The following is a 26,444-nucleotide window of genomic DNA, read 5'->3' on the forward strand; positions in this document are numbered from 1 at the left end:
GAACCCGCAAAATCAGAATTCTGAAAGTCCAAACATCCAAAGGGGTGAATTTAGACCGGCGCATTACAAAGCCGAGTGAGGCAGAAGAAATTCAAGGCTGGATTGTTTGGGGAGAAGCTTAATTAGAGATTTCAATCAGTTTGTTTTTCTCTGAAGTGCTTATAAAAACAACAACTGAAGCTGACCAAAGTGTTGCACACAATACAAATAGGATTTAAGCAGATAGTCAGTAACAACAAGGCGCACAATATTTAGCATTTAAACAATTAAAAGCATTAGGAGAGTATGTAAGCCAATGGCCGCTGGTTGCCCTGCTTTACCACCACGGCACTGGGGGACGACATTGCTGCAGTACTTCCATAGGGGCGGCAGAACAAGCTAGTCTCCCGTTAGAAAGCACTGCACTTCAGACACATTAAAAAACACTTTAAAGCCTGGTGCCAAATTTTCCTAAACTTTCTACAGCTCGATATTCCTCCTGTGATAACGCTGGGTTAGGCACAATTACAGGGACCAGGCGGGTTTTTGAAAATCTCGTATACTAATGAGGGCCGGACTTTGATTGACAGGCCGTTAGCATGAGAGCTAATGGCGCAGCTATGACTGAAATACAAGTCACGCGAGGGCCGAGGTATAAATCTTCGTAGTTATTATGGCAAACGGAGTGAGGAGACTGAGTCTGTTAATATTATGTCTATTTATTATTTATTTATTTATTGACCTTTTTGACCAAGAAAGTCCCACTGAGATTAAGAATCTCTTTTTCAGAGGAGCCCTGGCCCCATAGTGAAACCTATTGTACCTATTGTTTTAGTGGTAGGGGAAACCAGAGTACACAGACACGGAGAGAACATGCAAACCCCACACAGACACGCCCCGTCCTGGTGGGAATCAAACCCGGGACCTTCTAGCTGTGAAGCACGAGCGCTACTGCGCCACCGTGTCGGCACGCCGCCATGACGTAAGCAAGCAAGTAAGAGTGGGCGACACTAGTTTTTTTGGTGAACCACCATGAAAAAAATAGCTTAAATTGGTAACATGCAACTAAATGAAGTAGATTTTTATTCAAGCGTTGTATTAGATTGTAGCAATATTTTGACTTGGTTTTCTGATCCTTTTTAAGTTAGAGCAAAGCAGCTTTTTAAGTTATTCAACTGTTGATGTCCAGTCTTTCCAATAAAAATATAGTTGGAATGCCATGTCCTTTAAAATTCTTGTTAATTCTTGGATTTTTACTTCTATAAAACAATACATTGACTTGCTTTTATAAGTCATTTTTTGACTCATTTTGGTTTCAATCCCGACTAATTGAGACCTCAGCATTCCTTGCACGCTGGGAATCAAGTGTGGAGGCGGCGCTTGTGCGACGAATGGACCTGCTAAAGCCATTATTCACGAGCGAGCGGTGTGGACAAGACGCTTCAGACCACAAAAAAAAAAGTTGGGAATTCCAGCTGCCGTTTGCTCAGACAATAGCCAGCAGCTGAAGCAGACAACTTCATTCATCCTCGTCCAGAGAGGGAGGGGGGAGGGAGGGGAGGGCCTGCTCGTGGCGCCTTTTCTGTCCCCCCAAAAAAACTCATCTATTTGTTCTCACACTGTTACTGCTGTGCCTTAACTTTGGAGAAAAAGATCTGCAGGATGTTCAGGGGCAAAGGGCTCACGAAGAAGTACATGTGCCTCATACATACAGACAAATGAACACTTTGTTAAAGCACTCAGGCTTCATTTAATTATAATGAGATTGTTGCCAAATGTGGCTTTGGCAGATGGTTCTTCAGCCATTTCCAAATAGGTCCACAAAGAATGTCTACATTTCTAAAGGAGCTTATTAATGTCTTTGCAAAACGCATGGATTTTTAATTTTATTCTTCCGGGTTTATACCGGCAGCAGGAAGTCACATTTAATGCTTTTTAATGCCATTTTAACGCTCAAATACTATGTTTAATGCCACAAACAAAATGATTATTTTGTAATTACAAAACTAGACACTCTAATACACCTTATGTGTGATGTTGGTAGCTCTGTGATGAACAGAACTGAAATAAATTATGATAAAAAACTTGAGGAAAGCCACAATCTGGACATTTCATATATTATTGCGTTCTTCTTTTCTCTTTTTTTTAGTCCAAGGGGGCGTGGTGTTACAGCTGTAAAGCCGACACTTCTCTCTCGCTCTCTGGAGCGCATTTGACAAAGCAGAGCGGCTTTCCATGTGTTCCACGTTTCTGAGTTTTTAAATGATAAAAATTGGTCCAAGAACGGCTGAGAAACATCCTGTTAAAGTCTTCAATCCGAGAACCAGGCTGTTTAAATGCACATGCGCTCGATAACACGCAGTGTTTCAAAACGTGTTGTCCATGAAAATTGACTTAAAACAAAGATATTTAGGCATTTGCCTCTTCACACAACGTTAGTGTCTGTCCAGAGAGGAGGAGAGGAGTTGATCAGAAAGGAGGGTGCTTCATAAAACACTAATTATCCTGATAATCTGTGATTTTGATCAAAACCCTAGCCTTAGTTTAGCTTAGATTTCTCAGGAACCGAGTCATGTAGAATAAAACTGTTTCCACCTACGGAGAGTTTAGAGTCTCACCTTTCCAACGAGCCATAGCATGTGTCCATAGCTATAACATAGAATATGCTGTGGTGCTACAAATATCATGAAAAATGGTCTGGATTGTTGGCACTCAACAGCTAAATCCCAAAAATAGTGCAGCACTCTATGGGTTAATTTCTAAACATTGGTAAATATTCCATCAATCAGAGGAATGAGGGGACATTTTGTTATCCAGAGGCAAATTGGACACAATGGGGAAACTTTTGAGGAAAAATATTATATAGACCAGAATGTTTGACAAAGTAAGCAGTAAAAATAGTCATGTCCAAGTCATTATTTTCCAAGAAGTTTAGATTTAAAGCCAGTGTGAATCTAATTTAATGCTTTTTAATGACATTTTAAGGCCTTAATTTTGATTCGCTAATGCTTCTTAATGCCCTGCGGAAACACTGTTCTTAATTTAGATTTTAGCAAATGTAATTTAGTTTTAAAGTGTTCCAGGCATGTCCTAGTGGGACAAGGCCTCGTGGAAGACCCAGGACACGGTGGTGGGACTATGTCTCCGAGCTGGCCTGGTGTCGCCTCGGGGTCAGAACAGCTGGAGGAGGTGTGTGTGGATCGGGAAGTTTGGGCATCTCTGCTGAGACTGCTGCCCCCGCGACCCGGCCCCGGATAAAGCGGAAGAAAATGGATGGATGGATGGTAATTTAGTTTTAGTCAAGATTTAGTCCAAACATTCTTCTTGGTTTTAGTCGACGAGAATTTGCCTTAAACTCTAAAGTGAAATGTGAAGTGACATTTATTATTAGTGCAGATCAACTTTTCTTGTGATACTCCACCAAAGTCTCATCAGGGGTCATTTTCAAGACAGGTGCTAAATTCTGCAACAAGTTGGACATTTTGCACCTACTTTACATATTCGATTTGGGGCCCGAAAACCTTACGACTTTCAAATTGTAAAGGAGCATGAGCCTGCACACGGGCAAAACACCGTGATATCGTCAAACCCTCAGTCTACTCCACACGCTTGCCGCAATAGCACGTGCGGCCGGCTCATTGTCCAGCCGGAGCGGTCCTTGGCCGCGCTCGCCGGTGAAAGCAGGTGCTCAAGGCTATCGCGCTCTCTCTCTCTCTGGAAGGCTATTAGCAAGACCGGCGCCTTCATCCACGCCGCCTCCTCTTAAGTGTGATGAATGCTGATGTGTGTCACGGCGTGTAGTAGAACCGTCCGCCGGACCCAGTGAGTGATGAGCAGTTGGGGTTTACAGCTGAGAGAGCGCGTAAGTTCTCCCCAGACAGCACTGTATGGATACGGAGCGGGGAGTGAGATGGGAGCTTATAGAACGGAGAGGTCAAGCTGCATATCAACTACTGTAGAACAGACCTCTGCAGACGGACAACAAGTGAGCGCCGCCGAGTAGTTCGCTAATCACGGCTTCTGCTGAAACAAACAGCCTTTCCAAAATACCATTGGACAATATAATGATCTTTAGTTGAAGACAAAATGGACAAGGAAGAGAGGTGTTGGTGGTGTGATGAAGGGTTTGTGTGGGACTAAATCTCCCCCGGGCCCCACATACTCGTGGTAGTGGTGGACCTTTTTTTTTTTTTGTAGATTTATCCCAATAGAATCCGAAGAAAGGTTTCAAAAACGTGCAATTTCCATGAGTGCAGTGGTGAAATGTCTAACAAAGGGGATGCCAATGTCACCTGTGGGGCTCCTCAGGGATCCATTCTTGGCCCAACCCTCTTTGATATCTATATGCTCCCCCTGGCCCCCATTAATATGCCGATGATACTCAGCTCTACCTGCGCACTGATTGCACCTCAGCTACACCACCAGCCCTCACTGCCTGCGTGGAGGACACCAAGGGGTAGATGGTAGAGAATTTCTTACAGTTAATTGAGTCCAGGACAGAAGCAATTCTCACAGGGACTCCCCACCAGCTTCAATCCTCCCCCATCGCAAGTGTCTCACTGTCCGGTCTCACTATTCCTCTCTCTGCCTCTGTCCAAAATGTGGGACTTTTTTGCCCCAGACTTGCCAGTCAATAATGAGAAATAATAAAGCTGTAAAACTGTAATGGTATGCAGTAGAAATACACTATGATGAAATATGATATATGTGAAAATAGTCTTTATTGGATCAGGCAAAGCTTTAGTCCAAGTGTTGGCCTGAAACACTTGGACTTTCAGCTACTTTTGTTTGTAGTTTGTATCTTTTGCATCTGCATGTTAAATCGCTTACGTCAAAGTTTGTCATTGGAAGGCCATTTTAGGGGATTGAAACATTTCAATTCTGAACCTAGTTGCTCATGACTCCTTGTATCTTTAAGTTTTTGTGACAAAAGTGATGGATCGTACCGATGCATCATAAAATGCCTTAACTTCCTTGTTTACAAAATATGGCGCATGCCGCTTGTGCCATATCAAGCCTTTCTCTGATTGGTTAATACGCTTGTCAATCACGCCCATCGGGAATTCTAAGCAATCACCCTTGATCCCTTGTGAACAATAAAAAAAGTTTGTATTCTGACTGGAATTCAAACCGCCAACTTCTCTGCTGTCTGAGCCACAATGATTAAAATACAGAGAAAACTTCCTTCCCTTGTAATTCCAGCTGACTACAATCGTTCCTTGTAACTAATAGAGCTGTCCGTGTGACAAATGAACGAGCTCCTGTAACACAATTTCAAATTATGAAACTAAATATCCTTGAATCTTATAGTATTGCTATTACTGGGAGCACGATCCCGGAGACGGCCTGCAGCGTCGGTAATTGTGCGTGGTTGGAGCACATTTATAATTTAAATGGCGGCCGTTCGTTGAAGAATATTAGACACATTTGTTTGGGGGGCGCGTGTGTGTGTGTGTGTGTGTGTGTGGGTTACTCCAGGTTCTGTGCATAATGACTGAAGCAGGTGTGAGTGTGATGGTTAGAAAAAGGACGTGCATGTTAAGCTACGGCACCTGCTTTGTTAAGAGATGGTTCAAGGATGTTTGACCGTTAGTTTTTTTCTGAGGTGAAAGAAGAATTTCTGCTTATTTTTACTAAAGAAAATGATCACTTGGGGCTGTACTCTTTCCTAGATTCATCACAGAGCTTTGCAAAGGAATTTTTTACACTTATTTTGAAGCGTGTTACCCAAGGCGGGGCTCTATCAAGTGAAAGATGCCGAGTTCCTTGGAGTTATAATTTCATCCTGGGTATAAGCCTGTTGTGAATATGTTACTTTGATGAGGCAAAGGAAACTACCCCAAAAAGAAACCTCCAGATACTTGGGGGAATATGCAAACCCAGCAAAGTGGTGTCTGGAAATCAATCCTGAGACTCATGCCAAATGCTGTGGAGCGACGCCAAGCCAGTTACGGAGGAGTGCAATATTAACTGCGTTTTATTAAGAGGCCATATAGGGAATGTGCAAATTAAGGCTAGTAAAGGAGGAGCCAACACTCATTATGTTTGGGCATAGAGCAAGGCGCAATAGTTACTGCACCTTGAGGCAATTTTGGGGATGATGAAATGCTTTTTCCTTGTGATGTGCAGCTCGTGGGCTGTTGAATTGTGAGGATGTGAGAAATGTATGCTTTGATTATGACGTCCAAAAATAAATTCTTCTGCCCAGAGACAATGAAAGCAAATCCATTTATCAGTCTCACATGTGGTGTCAATCCATGCCGATTTGCTCCGGTAAACAAATACGTTTGTAATTCATTCCACTCATATATTTACAGTTGATTTGTTCAAAGTTTGTGACGAGACCCAGGCATGTTTGAAACTGTATTCTTTTTTTGACTAGTGAGGAGACATCCCAGACTGACATTACCCTGTGATATTTGCACTGCGACGTGACCCCATTGTGCCTTGTAATGGCTTGACTTTAAATGTCGACTGGTTCAATTGAAGTTCTGGCTCTATCACCCAAAGCTTCTTCTCGCTCTCGTGGTCACAAAGACAGACATGAAACCATAGACTGTAAAATTGAGACACGTGGGCTCACCTGAAGTTTGTTCATGCTAGAGAAATGAACACATTTATGTAGCGCCTTTATGCCTGCTTTAGGCACTCAAAGCGTTTTACATCAAGGAACCCATTCACCCAATCACACACTTGGTCATTTTTATACTCACTACTACCACCTCAGGTCTTACGCGTAACTGCAGCTTCTATATTAAGCTTGTAGAAGAAGTAACACCTTTTTGAGTGACAGTGCAGGATTTTAGAGGCAGTTGTGGTGAGTGGGTCTGGGCTGATTCTATACATTAGGACATGGCTGGAACATGTGAGGGGAGGATAATACACCATTTTAACATATTTAAACTCTGCCATCCTTAAAGGAACTATACAGAGTTTACTAAAGGCATGAGATTCAGATTGAGATTCTGTCATCCCCCCTGGTGTCTCTGGCCAGAAAACCATGCTTGCAACTTGACTGCCACCGGACCGGAGCAACCATTACACACTAATGGAATCACGTAGAAGAAGCTAACAGGTTAACCAGCAAAGCTAACTGCTGGCTAGTCACTTTAAACAGTATTTACAACAAAGTTTGAGTGAAAAAATTATTTCCATTGAATAATTGGATGTACAATATCGCTCTCTCCCTTCACCTTTTCTGTCAGCGTAGTAGTTACTCTCCAAGACAATTAATAAGTTAAAACATCACAACATGCTAAGACACCTGCAGTTGCGCTTATGGCCTCTAGGGGCATGAGTTACTTAGTACTGCTTTAACAACAGGAACTTCCGGAGCCAACCGTCACATCCTTACGGTTAGTAGGCCGCAATGAATCCAGTTTATGCCGATGGTAGGCAAGTTTACTCGATCGCGGACCGATTTTTGGAGGGGCCAAACCTTCCCAACGTGACCAAAATCAAGCTGGATGGACGGATGGATGAATTTATTTTCATGTTGTTTCATCAAAAACATCTGGGGCCAGACCATATCTGCTGGTGTACATTAAACACACAAGCTCGAGGCTTATTTAAAGTCTGACCTCTCCTAAGAGAAGTGATCAGGACTGCCATGATCGCTCCTACTGTAACTCGTTCATAGCTTCACTTAAAAGAAAGGTCTTTTGAAAGATCTCTCCTACATTGACCGAGAGCTTTCACAAACACGGAGTATCATTCTCTGCAGACGTCTCACCACCAGCTCGAGTGTGTCCCGGGGCAGTCTTTATCCCTTCACCTGCTGCGTTACGACTCCACTAATCCTTCCCCATTTCGGTCTCTCGCGCGTCGTAACTCCTCAACTTTTTTTTTTTTTGGACGGGTTTTTGATTTCAGTAAGTTGCAGAGGTCCAGGCCAGCCAACCCGACCGTAATCGAAAACACTTTCCAGGGTCACACTCCGCATAGATCCTCGCAGTAACTCTAGCCTCAGCCTGTTGCCCTTCAAATGGCTTATACGAGTATAACCCCCCCCCCATCAGAAAGCAAGACCGATGACAAGGCACGAGGCCGAGACAGACAAACTCTCGACAGCCTGGCCACTTGAAACCGTGTGGCGAAGTATGCTGAGAGAAATCTATCATTTGCAAAGCAGAAAAGCAAAGGTCGCTGGGAGGTCTGTTTACGTGCAGACTTTTTCCCGCGCCAGAAAAAGTTATTTATACTAAACCCACTTCCTGCATAGCTCAGTGAATCCGAGGAGTTATGACACGACTGGCCTAATTCCATTCAATAAACAATCGTCTCGCTGTCAAAAGTGGCTTTGTGGCTTCGAAAATGTCCAGCGTTGCCAAAAAATGTTGCATGAAATATGAACTTTTTGCTAATGTTTTTCTTGTTTCCTCTTTTTCTCCCTTTCTTTTGCGCTGGCTGCTGCTGCTGTCTGGCCGTGTGTCCCCCTCTCTGTCGTCGCTCCAACAACCTGCCTTTCCACAAAAGGTAAGAAAGTTTGCTCATGTTTATTTCATAGAGTGGAGGGGCCACGATTGCTCTGGGACTTGGTTTTGGAAATCGTAGCTATGGTATAGAATGGCATTGTGATGAACGCCATTCACCAACATCTATTCGGTTTGGCTTACGCAGAAGATGAGATTCTTTAAAGAGGCAGCTCAGTGGAGACAAGGCCATGTGATCCCTGCAGTTAGAAATGCAAGAGCAGTTACAGAGGAAACATATACTGGGCATTTGTCGAATGTTACAAACCTTATCACAGCCTTATTTCTTAAAGGAACAGGCCACTGTTTTTCCATTCTGAGATATGTTCTTACCTGAGCTTAGAAGTGGTGATGTGTATCTGTCTGGTCTTTGTGCGTGCGCTCAGTCACGCACAAAGACCATAGACATGGTTAGCATTTAGCCTCTCCCAGCATATTGTTATAGTTCCAAACTGGGGTGAAGTTCGAAGCTACCAAGCTCTTCCACATGAACCATATTTAAATACAGTTACGTGAAAAGTTACATGATCCAAGTCTAGTCATACAAAATCAAACATGTCGGTTTTCTAAGCGGATAAAAAGGGGAGCTATATTGTGAGGCGTAATAAGACAAAGGGCCTCTCTCACTGGCCAGGAAACTCTTGGAGACTAGAGTCTCCGCAGGTCACGGAGCTGTCTCTGATACATCCCCTGGTAATAAGGTGAGTTTCCAGGTCGTCCCGGTGAAAATTAACAGGTTCAATATTAGCAGAGCCTCCGCATGGTCTCCAAGATGTCTCAGAGAAATCTCGGTGGTTAGACTATTGTAACGGCCTGTTCACTGGTCTTTCCAAATGAGCAGTTAAACAGCTGCAGTTTATTCAAAATGCTGCTGCTCGAGTCCTGACCAGAACCAGGAAATACAACCACATTAGTCCAGTGCTTTGGTCTCTGCACTGGCTTCCTGTCCCTCAGAGGATAGACTTTTAAAGAGCTCTGCTTGTGTAAAAGTCCCTTCATGATCGGGCACCGAAGTACATCGCTGACATGTTAGAGCCATATGAACCATCATGGGTCTTGAGGTCCTCAGGGAGGGGTCTCCTGGTGGTTCCCAGAGTCACAACTAAAGGCAGTGAGGCTGCATTTCAGGTTCATGCAACGAAGGTCTAGAACAATCTCCATGAGGATGTGAGACAGGCCTCAACCCTGGCTATGTTCTAGTCCAGGCTACAAACATGCCTTTGTACTGCTGCTTATGGTAATTGACTGTATTTTGACTAATTTTAATATATATATTTTTTATAAATATAGTTGTATTCTTTATATCTTTATACGTTGTATTGATGGATTTGTTTTTATTGTGTTTATGGTGTTGCTGTGAGCCACATTGAAGTGCCTTGTGCATGAAATGTGCTGTATAAATAAATTTGCCTTTGCCTAGAAGGTCTCGAGCAGCTGTGGCAATGTTTCAAACACTATCTGTTGTCCTCAAGCTCTGAGACGTTTCTGTGACGTGTCTCCCAGACCTGTTGGATACCAAGGAGATCTCAAGGAGACGTGGGATCTTTCTTTGAGCTCTCTTCTGTATCCGACAGGTCTACAAGAAACCGGTCTAGTTTCAGCAGCACTGACCTGAACATCCTGAATGACCAGGTTGTTCCAATTTCTTCTTCCCCGATGGCACGAGCATATTCCAAAAAGACAATGCCAGGATTCATCGGGGCTTACTTTGTGAAAGAGTAGTTCAGAGTTCACAGCAGAGTCCAGATCTCAACCCCGCTGAGAATCTGTGGGATGTGCAGGAGAAGGCTTTGCACAGTGGTCACACTCTCCCATCAACAATACAAAATTTCAGTGAAAAATGAACTCAACACTTGTTTTGACATTGCAGAAACGTATAGGGTATATTGCCTGACTGGATCTAAATTGGTTGTACATCTTTTGGGGAAAAATGTATAGTTCTTTCACATTCACATTAACGCAGTGAAAAAGCCATCATTTTGACTTCTTGCAGACTGTAGAGCCTCTTTAGTATGCAAACATCTCCACCTACGGAGCTGTGCAGGCTCGGGATGAGCAGATGTAAGAGCTTATTGAATTGACAATGTTTGTTTTTTTTTTCCTTTAGAGCTCAGACAATATAACCATCGGCCATCAGCGGAATTGAGTGTGACATAATCAGCGTACATTCTCATTTGCACTTGTCAAAAGTACGGCGATGGAGTCTGCGAGAAGCTTCCACGCACCGTCGCAGCTGCCCCCTTACTTTTCATTAAAACTTGATAAATAACTTTGCGGCATCCCGAGCCGTCATCTGCTGCTGACTGCCTCATTCCGGCGTCTCTTTATTAAAATGCCAGACCCGCTCATTTTTATGGGCTGCTGCTTTGATTACACACTGTGTTTTTAAGCCTCTCAAAGTGACGTGTTGGACGGGAAAAGCAAGACAGGGGGGAAAAAAACAGAAAACGCTAATGACTTTATTAAAAAAAGCCGGTTTGGAGAAATATTATGATTGCTAAACAAAGCCAGACTCCATCGGGGTTTTGCTTCGGAATACCTGGGCCGGCTCCACGCAGCGCTACGACGGTAACAAATTTCATTTAATTTTAATCACGGCGATATATGAGGGTTTTTTTATTTTTATGTAGCTTGTTATTTTGTGGATCTCTCCCGGGTTAGCTTACTCTCTTCTCTTTTTGGAATAAAGTGGTGGCAATAAAGCAGCCAAGTCCCACAACGGGAGAGGGATTACTTTGCGAGACAGATAGATGTGAACTTAATATGTGCGTGTTAATCTGTTCGACTCCTTTGAGCGTTTTACCAGGTTTGAATACAGTTCCCTCGAGAAACTCATGCCGGGAGTTGTTCTTTGCTTTGTTGATGTTTGAGTAATCCTCGATGGAAAGTCCGTCTTCTTCTGATGTCATGAGGTGTCCTTGTGTTTTGAAATTCATATACGCCTTTGCCGACTCGTACAATCATCTCAGGCCTTCACTATGAAGCCTGTTTTTAACACATTTTGTTTTTAGCATGTTTCCTTCAACACGCTAAACACATGCTGGAATATTCAGATGTTGTTTTCTCTCCAGAAATGAGCTATACATGTTTAAATCAGATATTGATTTGCTGGTAACATTCATAATGTTCACAATTACATAAACATGTACCATGATGAACACTTTATGTGTACATTATGTGTACAAAAGGAAGTCTCCAGCCCAATCCTGTGTGGAGTTATGGATTGTAAGGAAATAACCAGTTTGCTCACTCCAGCCACTGGGGGGCAGCTTACATTAACAAAAGGAAAGAATTCCACACACGTCCAGCAGAGGGCGCTGACATAAGAGATCAGGATATAAAAAGCATATTATAGCCATGTGGTAAATGGTAAGACTGCCCCAGGGCGGCTGTGGCTACAATAGTAACCTACTGCCATCGGATGTGGAGTGAATGAATAAGGACTTTATGTAGCACTTTGAGAAACATGTGACACAGGCTGATGAAGCACAATAATTTTAAGCTGTTAATTATGAGGCCACAGTCCTTTACAATATATTAGGCCCCCGTGTAGGACACCCCTGTCCTACATGTTCCAGCCATGTCCTCATGTGTATGAGCTCAGACCTGTTCACCACAACTGCCTCTAAAATCCTGCACTGTCACTCAAAAAAAGTTGTTGATTCGGCTCCGAAGTGCCGTCATGCACAAGCTTAATATAGAACCTGCAGTTACGCCTAAGACCTGAGGTGGCAGTAGTGAGTATAAAATGACCAACTTGGATCTCGCCCCTTTAAGATGATGATGTAATCAGACAACAGTACAAGAGTAAATAATAGTTACCAGATCCTATGACTAAATCCCAGAACTGAGTCTTATTTTGTGTTCGTAGTAGTGACAGCTCAGAGACTGAACTCTAAAGGTTCTTAGCTTTCAGTTTTGGAATGGCATGTTTCAAAACGTGTGTATCTTGGTGACATAAAGTTGCTGATGTAGAATAATGGCGGCGCTGCGTGTTAGCGCTCGTGCTTCACAGCAAGAAGGTCCCGGGTTCGACTCCCACCTGGACGGGGCCTTTCTGTGCGGAGTTTGCATGTTCTCCCCGTGTCTGCGTGGGTTTCCTTCGGGTACTCCAGTTTCCCCTGCCACTAAAAACATGTACAATAGGCCATGATGAATGTGTTTGAGAGTGTGAGATCAGCCCATGGCCACAATCCGGCGTGGCAGTTTTACACTGTCCTGATGTATAAACACAAATGTCAAAGCATTAAGTCCTCGCTGGCTCTCTCACATTGAGCCAGTTTCTGATTAAACAGATCCTATAGATACGGCTCCTATTAAAGAGCCATGAATCCCGTCCAATCCGCCCTCGCTCCCCAACCGCCTCGGATTAACACGACCCCACAAGCGCCATCGCTCTCCCTGCACCGGCGCAGTTCTAATTAAGCAGTGTAATGGCGAGTACCGAGGGGACCGTGTCAATTTACAGCTATTGGCCTGTGCGGACGGGCCTAAGCTATGGCGGGGCCCGGGTTACCATGCGCGGCGCGTAGCAACGTGCGAGCGGCGGCGGAACGCTGAGCGAACACAACACGGCCCGAGATGATGTTTCAGAGGGATTACAGCAATTTTCTTTTGACGAAACGTAATGAGAGCGATAATTGCCAAAGTGACTTGATTGCGCCGGGGAGGAGGAGGGGGAGGAGGAGGGGGAGGAGGAGGGGGAGGAGGAGGAGGAGGAGGAGGAGGCCATGTGCTTGAGATGCGGCGGATTTTCGGTACAATGCGAGAGGACGGGCGCGGGAGGGCGGCTGCAACAATTGGGAAATCAAACGCTGTTTCAGACGCGGGCGCCGCGGATAGATTGGAATGGTGATTAGGCGTCGTACCTATTGTGTGTGTAGGTGGAAGCATCGACCGACCCGGGACCTCGGTATCGGCAGCTGTGGTGGTTAGAAATAGGTTTAGTTTTGTGTTTGTTTGCCACAAAATGGTGTATGAGCCGTCAAATGATACCAGTCTGCTATTGAAAACAGTTTAGTTACTACTGGTATGAAATAATAAAAGTATTACCGAAAATAAAAAGTAAAAATCTTTAGATTCAAGTTTTTAGCCTGTTGGTCATCAACAATGGGGGGAAATATATTCAGGAAATTAGGAAAAAGTGGAAAAATTGGCAAAATAAAAAATGGTGGTGAGGAGTGAAAAATGGGAAAAAATGTGGAAACATTGTGGGGAAAGTGGAAAAATGTGAGAAAATTTGGTGAAATTGGGGAAAACTTGCTATTGCAAGACAAAAATCACAAGTTATATTTAGTCTGGCGACCACCAGTTCATTTTTTGGTAGGAGAGGTGTGGTTTATGATCATCCATAGTCATTTATTGGGCGCTACAAATGTCTATCATGCGTCCGCACGTAGCCATAGCCGATCGTACCAATTGTACGGAGGACGTTCCCGCTGTAAAGTTCAAGCGAAATTATTTAGAACACGGCCTAAAGCTTGATCGAAAGATGGGGTTGCGTCTGCTGCTGTCATGTCCATCCATCCATTTACTTCCGCTTTATCCGGGGCCGGGTCGCGGGGGCAGCAGTTGAGATGCCCAGACTTCCCGATCACACCTCTTCCAGCTGTTCTGGGGGGACCCCGAGGAGACATAGTCCCACCAGCGTGTCCTGGGTCTTCCACGAGGCCTCGTCCCACTAGGACATGCCTGGAACACCTCCCAGGAGGCATCCGAAACAGATGCTCTTGCCACCTCAGCTGCTCCTTTTTCCTGTCATGTTGGATCTGTAAATAAACTTTTATTATTTTTATCCCAAAACAAACTGCAAGCTTCCGTGTGTCATATCGTGCATCATCATCTTGCCGTCCCTCCTCATTCTGTAATTGGTCCCTAAATCCGTGAGAAGATTTGGGCCATGGTCCCCAGACTGTTGTGCAGTTCGGAATGATTGGAGCGCACACAGCAGCACGGGGATTGGGAAAAACTTCGAAAATTGAGGGGAAAATAAGAACCAGCATTGAAATAAGGGTGTAAATGGGTCGAAGAAAAGATGTGTTAAAAATGGGGAAACAACTATAGGGAATATGTGGAAAGTGTTTTAATCCAGCCCTTTTCTAGTTACAGGAAGTTTCTTGGTTGTTTCACCTCAAATAAATGACACAAATGTAAAATAAATTGAATGTGATGTTAAATATTTTAGTGTAGGTATCGGAAAACGTATCATTCAGGTATCGATATCGGAAAAAAATGTCCCAGTACCCAGCCTAATTTCCAGTATGAGTGTTTCTGTTTTCCAACGGTACTGAATGAACTGCAGGCCCAAATGAATCATCAATGAAAGAATGAGAATTAGAAAAGCATTAAAAGCCCACAAACTCTGAATATTTAAGAGCACTTTGGTAACCGACAACCGTTCAACCACATCGGGGCTGGAGTGTGGGGTTCGGGCATTTTAATTGACGTAGTAATTAGCACCAGAAATGAGAAAAGAGACTAAAGGCTATATGCAATGTGACATTTCTTATAATGAATGTTTGACTTCAGAAACAGAGCTACAGCAGTTTGACAGTAAAAATGATCTTTATTATAAATTAAACCACATTAGTAAGTTAACTTTTACTGTGCATAAGTAGAGTTTTTGAGGATCTGTACTTTACTTCTACTCCACTACATTTGGAACATGAATATAATACTTCCTACTCTTCTAAAAAAGCTCCAGAGTAAAAAGTCCATCCATGTGTTTGGTTCATTTTAAAAACCTAATAATAACCACACTCCAGAACAGCAGGTTTCTACAGCAAATACTTCATACTGTCATGTAAATACATCACTTTAAAATATCACTTTTCATCACGTTAATATTGTTAATATTGTTAATATTCAGTGGCAGGCTTTTGAGTTTTGTTATTTAGACGGTGTGCGGTCCTTGGGACTAAACAACGTGGGATTGCTTCCTCTTTCCGCACGTATAATCTGGGCGTGATGCATCTCCACAGTCAGCAGACCAGAACAAACACAAATGAAAAAAATATCGTCTTCATCCACACTTTACACTTGGGTCGCGAGTGTATTTCCTTTTCAACCCACATGGATGTTTTATATCCATTTTTTTTTTTTTTAATCAGCAACATACTCGTTATTCAAGCCACACAATGGCATGATGATTCACTATAATATTAAAGTTCCTGTAGGTTTTGTTCTAATAATTGTTTTTCAACTCATTATTTATCATGTATCATGCTATTTTAGCCACCCCAAAGCAAGCTATAGGCATCTATAAGATATATTGTATCTCTGCCACTATGAAGCACTATTTTTAGTGAGAAATATAAGGATTTTCTGGGGGTATTTTGCAAACCTGGAAGACACAACGCTTTGATTCAGTTAACTCCACCCCCTCTCTTCGAGCTAATCCACCAATGCAACATTAGCTGTAAAATGTTGCATAAATATCACAGCAATAAGTGAAGTTACTTCACAATGCAGTTATAAGGAGTTGACATCTGCAACACAGCTTCATAAATGGCTAACACACACGCTAACACACACGCTAACACACACGCTAACACACACGCTAACATGTGTTTTGGTTGACTCACCGCTCTGTCCCGGCCGCTCCATCAGGTGTTTACATTATGGGACTCGCGTTGGTTGTAAAAGTTAATCCACTTTGCTTCTGGCAAAGGTTCACCAAACATCAGTCACAGAAAAACACTATTTTGGTGAAAGTTGCTGAATCCCGGAAAGAAATCCCAACTTCTGGCGAGTGGCCTCTTCTTTATGAAGGTTAAATCAAGTCCTCGCAGCCAAACACGCTTTTCTCCGTGACATTATCGTTAGGTCAGAATAAAGAACAGGCGTGTCCAGAGTAGGTTAGAAAGGGCTCCTTCTTCACATCCTTCAGTGCAAACATGACATCTGTTCAGACGCTCAGGGGGTGCGTTTGTTTTCCCTGCAGGGGCAGTGCGGACACTCTGGCACTTCATTTTTTTATTTTTTAAATAATGAAAAAGCAGTTTTATAAATTATAATTAGGCCGCAAGGCATTACATTACAGAACTCGGGCTCTTCCTGTTTGACACTAAAAAACATCAGAGTGTCAGTGAACTGCTCGCTTGGCTAACACCAGACTAAAATGACAAGTGATATTTAGACTGGGGACCATCAATTCATTTTCTCGTTGAAGAGGTGTGGTTTACGATCGTCCAAAGCCGTTTTTTGGGTGCCACGAATATCTATCATGTGTCTGCAGTAGCCACAGCCAATCATATCATCGTATCAGATGACGTATGACGTACCTGCTGTAAGCTTTCGAGCTAAACTATTAAGAACAAGGTCTAAAGCTTGATCCGTAAATAAATTACAAGCTTCTGCATATCAGATAGTGCGTCATCGTCTTGCCGTCCCTCCCTGTTCTGTGATTGGTCCCAAATCCATGCGAGAATTTCAGCCATGGTCCCCAAACTGCTGGGAAGTTCGAAATAATTGGAGCGCACACAGAAGTCTGGTGTTAGCCAAGCAAGCAAGAGAACTGCGTGAATGAAGCCAAAAACCACTCTGGGGGTGTTTGTGATAATGAAATAGCTTAACCAGTTGGCTAAAAGCTCCAAAAAGTCTATTTCACATGATATAGAACGTTTGAATAGTTTAGTTTACAGGAACCATTTTTCATTCAGTTGGAGCAGGTGAACAGTATGAGAGTAAGGCCTCAGTCATTTCCAGAGTTTCAAAGCATTATACAGGTGTTTGTAAAGGATCAGCATTAATACTTCTAAGTATTGGATCACTGTCACTGTTACCTCCCATCCAAAGACGGCTATTAATATCCACTTCTACAAATGGATGAAATTAATAAGCTGAGAAAGTGTGTTTCCTGCGCAGCACAAACGGAAACTGCGATTGGCTGAGAGGCAGAGTTAGCCGGCTTTGATTGACTGACAGCGACGGCGGGTGACAGGAAGCCGGAGAGAAAGAGTTTTCCTCGTTGAAATTCAGCTCAGTCCAGGCGGAATGTGAAACTCTGCAGGAGCCGAGTGAGTTAACGGGGTAAGTATGCCGGGCCTTGTGAGAGCGTATTACTCTGTCACTTCATTACCGCCTGCTAATTGTTTCTTTTTAGTATGCCTTCCAGCCACGGGCACAGTGCGTCAGAGGCTCCCCGCTGCAATAGCCTTGAAATATGTTCACCGTCTTATACTTTGTGAATCAAGCCGTCTGGCCACACAAACTTTTCACACCCGAGCACCGCCTAGAACAGATTGGAAGGGTGGCTCAAATGCATAAAGGACAAACTTCCCCAAAAGTAGCAAAGCCCAATCCGTAAATATATCTGTTCACGTCTTTTCCAAAGCTTTGTTGAACTCGTGGATCAGAAAACGGCCTTTGATTCTCCTTCGTGCGTTCGCAGAATACTAACAAGTTCATGTCCAGCCTGCCTGGTTTGAAAATCCCACCTTTTGATGTATTCTTTCATAATTTCACCAAAGCAAGGGCAAGAGGACTGAACTTTCATCATGTTTTTGAAGGAGATATTGAAACCATTTTGGACAGCGTTGTATTGGTTTGCATCGGTTTTGAGCTTAAAGGCACACCGTGTAGCACTTCGTCCAATAAATAGAACAGAATTTTTTTTACGGAGAAAAACCTTTTACAGTAAAGTGACTTCAGGGCATTTTCTGGCCAAATCAATCACTTTATTTGTGATGCCTGTTGCATAGAACCGTCTGTTTTAGAAAAGCCCATCAGCCGCAGAAAAGACATACATAATTTGCTTCCAATGACACCTGCACTTTACAAGGGCCAAGTGTCAGACCCTGATGATCATGTTTCAGTTTTCTTTAGTTAGTCCCGGGACCCAAAACCTCCTTTATTTGAAGGTCATTAATACTTTCAGACAAGGTTATGAAATTTCTTTGCATGATGGTAATAAAGTGTATGTATGTATTTGAATATGATACACAGGGAAAACCAAAAAGACCATTATAAACTAACATATTATCATTATATTGTAATCAGTGTTCATTTTGACAACATTTTAAAGCAGTACTAAGTAACTTGTTTACCTTAATGAATCTTTCCCGTAGTCCCTCTGGGGGTAATACAAGTGTTGATGGGATGATTGGGGGGTCTTTCATCTCCCCCTGGTGTCTCTGGTCAGAAAGCCACAATTGCAACTTTGCTGCCTTCCGGTCGGAGTCACAATACACACTAATGGAATCACGAAGAAGAGGCTAACGGGCAAAGCTAACTGTGGACTAGCGCCACTTAAACAGTATTTACAGCAAAGTCTGAGTGAAAAAAATGATCTCCGTTGCGTAATTGGATGTACAATATCCCTCTTTACTCTCACGGACAATTAATGAGTAAAAAACCTTAACATGCTACGACACCTGCAGTGGCGCTTATGGCCTCTAGGGGCATGAGTTTCTTAGTACTGCTTTAATCTAGTATTAGTCAAATTGTTATCTTCTATTTTTGTTATAGTCTACTCAAATTGCATGTAAATCTCGTCGACAAAATTAAAGATAGATTCCATCAACTTTACATTACAATGTTCATTATAGTCATATTTAATCAAGGTCCTCTGCTTTACTGTGAGGAGCTTCCCCCACATGATCAATCCCAGACTAGTTCCTTTGAATTTTATTTATATGAGGCTCTTTCAAACTGTCAGTGGAAGTTTTGATGATTTTAGTTGATGAAAATATCCGGACCTTTTAGTCCTAGTTTTAGGTTAATAAACAATCAGCAAAAAAGATACATTGACTAAAATGATGACGAAATATTTTAGAAATTTACACTGATTATAATCCATTTGTAGATGACAACGGATCTCCTTCCCTCACCTCTGTCCATCCCCTGTCGCAGATCGATATTTATAACATCAACGCTCAACCCTTCTCATAGGACTAAGAACTGTCCCTCGTCCTGTGTGAGCGTGCTCCACAGTAGCTCCTCGCTAATGTTCAGCAGATTGTCCAGTGTGTTTGTCTTGGCACGCGCCGCGACCAGGCTTCAAGCTCCATTTACTATAGCACAGTATGTTTCAGATTTGGCAGGTTTTCACCCCACGGATATCTATAGACATTGTTTGCAAGTCCTAAGCAAGAGCTCCATTAATCCGTGGGCTCTTCAGATACTTCTAGCACACACCTACTCATGGCTTTGTCAGAACGAAGAGCTGTACAGTCTTTGCCTTCGACATCTGGCAGCCATCGGGAGGAGGAGAAGGGACAGTATCGTAAAAACGCTGCTACCTTTTTAAATGCTTCAGCCACTGGGTGTGTGCACGGGCTAATGGCAGGGCAGGGCTGCAGCGCTTACGACAAATCAACCAAAATTGTAGCCACCGACTTGTTTATTGCATGTTTTATATCAACGCTGTCACGGTCGAAGCCGGTGTCTCCCAGACTGACTGCGTCTTTGTGTGGCTGCCAACAATGTGGAGGGCGTTTATCAAATTCAGAGCATATGGAAGATACAAGGGATTTCTGGAAAATGGTTGAAAGCGTATGAAATTGTTCCCTCATCGAGTAATCCGGTCTTTTGACCCTTTTTTCTTGCACGCCTGAAGTGCTACGATCTTTTGTCGCCCCAAATGAAGTGCACTCCTCGTTTTTAAACTCCATAAACCATCACCCAGGTGTCTGAGTGCAAGTGTGGAAATGTTCCCTTCTTACTAATATCTGGGCACTTTCTTTGATGATCAGCTAAAACCTGCAGTTGACACGGCCGCCCTTGTGAAGGATTCGGCTTTTACCTAAATCAACTTCTTTCTCAGTCAGTCCCACGCTTCGCTCGCAGTTCTTTGAGGCCTTGATCGAGAGCCGGTTGTTTTTTTTTTCCTTTTGCTGCGCGGTTCGATAACCTTTCACTCTGAGACAAAAACAGTCTCAGCTGAGTTCATGATGGGAGTTCAGCAAAGGGACTTGTCTGTTTTCTGTAAAAAGTCGATCCGAAGGACAGACGACACAACTCCAGCCTCACAAGAGCATGTTGTAAATGGTGCCTTCAGGGTCTCTTTGTCTGTTGTTGTGTGGCTGCTTTTATATGTCCCTGTAAACTCAAACAAGGTGACTATACTTAGAACGTATGGCGTAATCTATTTCAACACAAGTTTTAAGTTGGTGAACTGAAACTGCGAAGTGTTCACAGTTTATAAATGTTTTAATTAAACCAGGGCTGTCCACGCTTTTTTAATGGAGGGCCGCAAATTGAAGTGTGTGTAGGTGTGTCGAAGAGCGGTTTGAACCATTTCCCACACCTTTATTTAGGTCCTCCTGGTTTCAAAAAAACAAACCAAGGTTTTAAAAGGAACAGGCCACCGTTTTTTCCATACTGAGATATGTTCTTACCTGAGATTAGACAAGTTGATGCATACCTGTCTGGTCAATGTTAATATTTGGCATCTCTCAGACCAAGCTCTTTAACGGGCAACTCGACTCGTCTAAGCTCGGGTAAGAACATATCTCAGTATGGAAATACAGTGGTCTGTTCCTGTAAGACCACACGAGCTGAGGTTTGGGTCTCGGATTGAAGGTCGTGGGAACCCAGGGTGCTGAGGGTGCTGAGAGTGGCCAAAAAGAGGAGACTTTAATCTGAATGGGAGTAAAACTTCTCTAGCCCTATACAATTGGAATATAAATTAGAAGATGACGGAACATTTTTGCTGGTTCTGATTCCTTTCACGCCTTGCCCTATAGTGGGATACACAAATGTGTCTGAAACCTGAAACCCTAGGACATGACTTGTACCTGTTTATATTTGATATGTTCCGTTGCTGCCAGCCGAGGGCGCTCCGAGCAACGTAGTCTTTACTCATCAAGTTTATTTTCCACGCACACACTTGGATTTAAATTCTGGAAAGTTGATTATTCCTGCTGAGGTGTCCAAAGGCAGGTTCATGAGCCAGGATTATGCATGTTACAGTATGTCATTAATAATAATCAAAAGCCTCCTCGGAGTGCAGCCTCTGTTTACAAACACCGAGTGTTGGACAACCACAATGCAGTCTTGACATCTGTTCCGGTACGTAAATCTCTATAAATAAATACATCTAATGGTTTGAAATGGGGCTTTCTTTGCTGCATGCCGTGGCTTTGTGCCCGGCGCAGTCGGAGCCAGCTGGAGAGGATGAGCGCGTAGGTTGTGATTAAGTGCGCCGCCCGGAGCTGAGAGCAGAAGATAGCGCGGTCCAGATAAGCCTTGAACCGGAGCTGCTGTGTGCGAGATAGATCGAGATATTCGTCCTGGTTTTGTACACAGGAAGGCAGAGGGAGATGGAGGGGATTAGCGCAATCGCTCTGTCAATAACTGGATTTGGTTAAAGGGAGTAGAGAAATTTACCTATGATAATGTTCGCGGTAAGTGCAGGATTGACTTTGATCAAGGTCTTATTTTCAAAAGGCTTTAGAAAGGGCACACACTTTACGTTTAAGTTTGTTTTTATAGTTTTATTAATGTTGTAAAGTTGTTCCCGTGTGTAGAAAGTACAACTGGAATTGTGTTTAATTCATAAACGTTGGAGTTTCCTTCACATTAATTCCTCCGCTCTCTCAAGAGCTCTAATATTTTGCCCCACATCTGCTGTTGACATGACACGTTTTTCAAGGCGTCTAAAAGTACTTTAAAAGCAAGATTATAAAGACCTCTTGAACAGCTTAGCTTAGGCATTGTGGAAATGTAAATACATTCAAAATGTTTTTCTACACTGCCTGATGAAAGAGAAAAGCTCACACTGTAATATTTTGTTTGACCTCACAAACTCGCTGTGGCATTATGGCAGGGTGTCGCAGCGAGTAGCGCTCGTGCTTCACAGCAAGAAAGCCCTGGTTTCGATCTCTGGACTGGACCTTTCTGTGTCAAGTTTGCATGTTCTCCCCGTGTCTGCGTCCGGGTGCTCCGGTTTCACCAACCACTAAAAACATGAGTGATGAATGATGTGTGATTGTGAATGGATGGTGGTGGCGCATGTGCAGTCGCGCATGCACCAACGGGAAACTTGTTTCCACAAGTATCGTACCTTCAAAGTGTGTTGATTGAATGAAGTTCACATCCCCTACACCACTGCTTGGTGGTAACCGGTGGGTTGGGATCCAAATGTGGGTCCCGGGGGACCTTTTGTGGGTCGGGAGCCTTTCCCAGAAAACATTCTTACAAAATGTATCTACTGAAAAACTTTTGAGACATATTCAACCGTAATTTCTTCAGAACATACAGTATTTACATTAGATATAACAAATTCTTACTGTTTTGGGTCGTAGCTTGTCAATTTATGCGCCAGGGGCGGATCTAGAGGGCTGGCACACAGCTGCCCCTAGTAAAGGTCACCCCATTGATGTGATGTGATGTCTCACACCTGCTCTAGAAGCTACCTGGGGCTTACAGAGCTCACTCTCAGTTAGTATTTGTGACAGGACAAAGAATTATAACAACTTTATTGCTAAATAAGGAGCCAGGTGCCAACTCCTGTGGCCCCCAAGATTTTTTATTTTTATTTTTATTTTTTTTACACAAAAGTTAAAACTTTACCTGAGTTAGGAACCCTCTACTTATATTATGGACAATGCTTCTATTTCTGTATAATTGTGAGAGGCTCAGCCTGCATTTAAAGGAAAAATTGCGTGTCCCCACTATGAACATTCAACATTGTAAAATGTGTTGCCACCCTAGAAATTATCCCTGACCCTGCTTGCCACCCCACGATTTGTTTCTAGATCCGCCCCCTGCACTGCACCACACTGTGTGAAGTGCTTTGGGAGACTTGTCATTTGAAAAGCGCTACACACATAAACTTCCATTCCAATAAACTTCAGCCATGTCAGAAGATCCAGTGTGGCAGCCTGATCAAACAGTATGTTCATGTCAGCTGATGTTTTCGACAAGGAAACAACTTCATCCCATGGTTAAAAGGCTCTTAAATTAAATGTGGTTTGTCGTCTTACCCAGGGCCACAGCGATGTCCCATATGCATTCAGTTTGTAATACCTTGTGCTGCCCAATTATTCTGTAAAATTCCATACGACCGGTAGCTTTCAGCACCACGGAAAAGAACCCCCTTATATGAACACGTCCTTTTGGTTCTCACCGCACAAGAAGCCTGCCCCGTTTATTTTGATACCTTTTTCATTTCCGTCCATTTTCCATTTTAACCCCACTCGAGGAGAGAGAGAACTGTAGATTTTGGAAAGTGTCTGCGAACATTCAAAACATCCCCGGCTATTCACAACACTACCTGTTCCAACCAACGCTCTTATGCAACGCAGGGTAAACAGAGCTCGGCTGATGTGGCTTGGAGGCATTACGTATTCAGGAAGCTGTCGATGGGATCTTTGCTTTGAGAGAAATAGGTAATAGGAGGATTTATTTGTGTGGTTTATGCTTTTATCAATGTGTAATCCGAGCACAATCGGACACCGGTGCGAAGAGAGGATCTGAAAACGCAGCCAGTAGCCTCTTAAAATGTGCTCCATGATGCTGTGAGTGTATTTCATCGGTTTCTGGACAACTGACCTTGACTTTTTTAGTAGTACAACCTTCGAGGGTTTATATCAGAGCTGGGCAAACCGAGCTCTGGGACAACATGTGACCTTAGCTGTTTTATCAAGCTCACACAGTATTTAAAGTCACAGCGGGACGTCTCCAGCTCGTTTCCTTGGAGATGTCGACTAAAGGCAGCCAAATATGAGGTTTAGATTGGGATGGTCATAGAAATAAAAAGGAGAAGCGGCGTTCAATCCTAACATATCCAGAATATTAGCAAAGTCGGCTAGTCTTTTCAGAGTCCGTTAGCAGTAGCCTGCTCAGTGTATTTTTCCTATCGCTGTTAGCATTAGCCATCAAACATCGCAAATAATGAATGATCCAGATGTTTTCAGCTGTTGTTAACCCATCGACCGCATAAAGGTGAGGTCAAAGCCTAATTAGAAATCATTAATGAATGTACACAATGTTTGATTTTACTTAAGATACAGTTTAGCATCTAACAGTATCCTCTGAGCTAAATGCTAACCCAAATTCAGATACACTTCTGCTTCTTATCGCCACTGTCTTGTCGGCTCCAGGTTGTTGTGGCTGCACCAGGACGCCAGCCGGTCCACCTCTTTCCTGGACTCATCACCGTCCGAGATGAGTCCGATGAGGGCGGTGCCGTCCGCAAACTTGATCAGTTTTACGGACTGGTGACTGCAGGTGCAGGAGTTTGTGTGCAGGGAGAAAGAGCCAGGGGGAATGTACACAGCCCTGAGGAGTTCCAGGGCCAGATCTTGTGGCGGCGCACGGGGCGGCGCAGGCTCTTGGCGAATTATTTTCCGAGTGGCGGAGCTGTATGTGCCATTCGCCTCCGCCACCTGTGAGGGGGCGTCACAAGAGGAGGTGACTGCACTGATGGAAACACGGCTGACATTCACTTCCTCGTTTACCTTGCGCTGTCTTGCGTTCTTTCTTAAGCCTTAGGCTCTCACAGGTCAAACTAAAAACTTTATTTACCCCATCGTGAGCTAAACGATGTTCACGTCTCGAGAGAAAAAGAGCTACAGCGTCCGCTGTGGCGCGGATCGGCCGCGCTTGGCGTGAACGTGAAGCAAAACAAAAGCACATGTTCACCCCACACAACCACTCTCCTGGACGCGGAGTCGATCTGGTTGGAGGAAAATGTGTATGTCTCAACCCACTTAAATGCGCCAAGTCTGGAGTGGCAAGATCACAAAGTGCGCCCCGACTGAGCGCAAAATGTCACGCTATCGTCTCCGTTTTGATGCACAAGATCGGGCCCCCAGTGTTTGTCCGAGTGTCCGAGATGATCTTCCCCAGTCTCTCGTGCCGTCCCCGGTCCACATCATCTTATAATATATTAATGATAAAGAAACCACAGAAATGATATACAATAAATGCAATGAAAAGGACAAAATGTGGACACCGAGCTTCAATATTCATTTGTTCCATCCCTCATTTTCATGTGGATGGAAAGTTCAACTTAAACCGAGATTTGACGGCTAACAGATGCACATTTAGGCACGGATAGCTAAAGGCATTTCAGTGAATTTCGATGGGTAATATCCTCATCCAAACCCATTCTTTGATTACCCACTGCAAAAATAAGTTTAAAAATAATGTCTAGCTGTTGTTTGGGAGCCTGTTTTTTACTGCTGGCAACAGTACGTTCCAAAATGTTACTCAGTGTGCCTTTAAGCCTTTAGAGCAGGCGTCTCACACCTTTTTTCTTTACCTGGCGAGCTACTTTCATGTAGGGCTGAGGACATACATTGAGGCCTACCTTTTTTTTTAGATACTACTGGTATTGAAAAAGATCCAGCCTATATATCTTTAGAAACCAAGTTTTGATGCTGTTGGTCCAGGGACGGCATTAAAGGTTGTTTCAGCTCAATTCACAATTAACTCACAAATCTATGCTGCTTTCAAGAAAGAATTAGGCTACATTAAACACACCATCAAAATTCTTTCTTTTTTGCATCTCGAAATCACCTTGATCCGTGAGGTGTAACAACCACTAACCTCATCGTCTAAAAGGATGAACACCGCAAATGTTTTGACTTTCACACAAACAGGTCAGAACAGCTTTTTTGTACTTTATTCAGTCATAGCTTCAGGCAAAAAAAACACACTAAAAGCACACGGCTATTGTTTTCAGCCGTTTCAATGGCAGGATGTTGGTCCTTGGGCGAGTCACTTAAGATGCCTTGCCTATTTATGAATTAGTATTGGAAGAAGAGGATTGTACAAACTGCAGATTGGCCGCCACACTTCGATCACCCCTGAGTGAAGAGAATGAAGATGCAAGGAGGTGGACTGAATCTAAGGGTGTTTTTGGCGCACGAAGAACATTTTAACATTCAAAACAAGCTCAGTTCAACCAAATATGGGTCTCTGCGCACATTTGGCTGTCCGACGGAGTAAAACCTGTTATTTCAGCCTCCATTTTTCGTTCCAAGTGCCGAGTATTGGAGCCGGTTTATTTTTCTGTCCACCGCGCAGAGGCTCCATTGTTCATCA

At 43.4% G+C, this 26,444-nt stretch overlaps 1 protein-coding gene across 3 annotated transcripts in view; it reads left to right on the plus strand.

Annotated features, from left to right (window-relative positions):
- The window catches only part of ncam1a (neural cell adhesion molecule 1a), a 615,586-nt gene that overhangs the window by 85,052 nt on the left and 504,090 nt on the right, over nucleotides 1-26,444 (plus strand). The window lies entirely within an intron of this gene.

The sequence above is a fragment of the Gobius niger genome (genome assembly GCF_951799975.1).
Source record: "Gobius niger genome assembly, chromosome: 11".
Classification (NCBI taxonomy): Eukaryota; Metazoa; Chordata; class Actinopteri; order Gobiiformes; family Gobiidae; genus Gobius; species Gobius niger.